This window comes from Cebus imitator, unplaced genomic scaffold (genome assembly GCF_001604975.1).
Source record: "Cebus imitator isolate Cc_AM_T3 unplaced genomic scaffold, Cebus_imitator-1.0 Scaffold643, whole genome shotgun sequence".
NCBI lineage: Eukaryota > Metazoa > Chordata > Mammalia > Primates > Cebidae > Cebus > Cebus imitator.
In genome coordinates this window covers 323,521-325,293 of record NW_016107958.1, presented here as the reverse complement: position 1 = coordinate 325,293, position 1,773 = coordinate 323,521, and positions in this window count along the sequence as shown.

The window sequence follows — 1,773 nt, the reverse complement described above, 5'->3', positions numbered from 1 at the left end:
TAAGAAAAATTTTGTTAAACATAAATGTGGAAAATGTTTTATAATAGCTCATTCAACTCCATTCCAATAACCTTGCCATATTCCTCACTGCATATTAGTAAATGGCAGCTAAAAGCCACATTTCCAAGACTTCATTACAGTTTAGATTATTATCTAGATTAAAACATGCCCAAATAACCAACACTGACATTCAAAGACCAAAAAACAAAAATTCTAAAGCAGAGATAAGCTCCTGCTAGTAAGCATGGTCTGTATGAGCTGTATCAGAATCCAAATTCAGGAACCTAGTTTCATGGCTGTGGAGAAATATGGGGAAGATATTTTCTTGAACCAGTTCATGGCAAACACAGTGTGTTCCTGGAGTCAGCAATAATGATGGTGGCTTCATAAGTCTGTAGTATCCCAAACATCACAGACTTAGCATCTTCCTCAGTGGTATTGTTCAGCAGTGTTGCTCAGGGAGCTCAGCAAAAGCTGCTTATCTAGCCTTTGCTATGATTGTGTAAACCACAAAATAATGAATAATAAATACTAAACCATTCTCTACTTACTTCACTTAGAGGGCATCTGATGGTCAGCATGGAAACAGACTAATGCTCTGCTGCCTTCTGAAAATTTCATAATGAAAACAAAGATTTTCAAATTGTACATTTACAGTTACAAAGAGAACAGAAGATTAAAATATAGTGGATAAAAGATATGAACAAATTTTTAATGGAATGTGGATGAGGCATTAGCATATTCAGAAGGCTGATTGTCAAGTGCCTGCAGAGGACAATGCAAATGAATAGCAAGAGTATTAACAGCCTACAGAACTTTGAAGTTTCAGGAATAAGAAGCACTGATGTTATGGGGTGGGCTGTATGTATGGAAGTAGAGACTGTACATTACATGTGGGGTTAAAATCAGAATTGATCAAAAGTATGCTATGAAATAGATATATCCCCAGGTTGCTTCCTGATTCCATGCATCCCAGTAAGTATTCCCAAACATAGGCTGTTTTCCAGGGAACTGAGAAAATTGAATCAAAGAGCCATCTGACCCTGCACACTGGTAATTTCAGAATGAGAGAGTGCTAAATGCAAAAGAAGGAGAGAGAAAGAGAGAAAGAAAGAAAAGAAAGAAGAGAGAGAGAGAAGGGAGGGAGGGAGGAAGGAAGGGAGAAAGCAAGCATTAAGTGAAATCCAGGACATGGGATGGTAGGACTTCTAACCCCCTTTTATGTGATTAAACTTCTAGAACCCTGGCACCAAATGTACACACTCCAAACATGAGATAGGTGGATTCTGCTACTAAGATACTGAATAAACCCAGTAGGAAAGATTCATAGATGCCCTTATTTAAAAGTCCGTCAAGTAAATAGATGGGTCTGCCATCTGGCTATTTGATCTTTCTGCGTAGAAAACGACCAGTTAACAATCTTCTTTCCCCACCCAATGCAGAGCTTCTATCAGTAATTTAGTGTTCTGAACTTAAATATGAAACATAACATAAAACACAACATTCATGTCCGTGTGTGTGTGGTGGGGAAGCAAGATTTGTGAGTATCTAACATTCTGAAAGATAGAGACATAAACAGTGAGTTACAAAGAAAAAAGAAATTAGTAAAACTAGGAAATTTATCATATCAAAATACATCATATATCATCTAAATGCATGCAGGGAGAGAGAGAGAACCCAGAGCCCAGAGCCTGCATCTCCCCTTCCAGGCTGGACTGTATGACCCAGTGCTCTAGGACTCCCTGGCCTAATGATTTGTAGCCACCCTTCGTA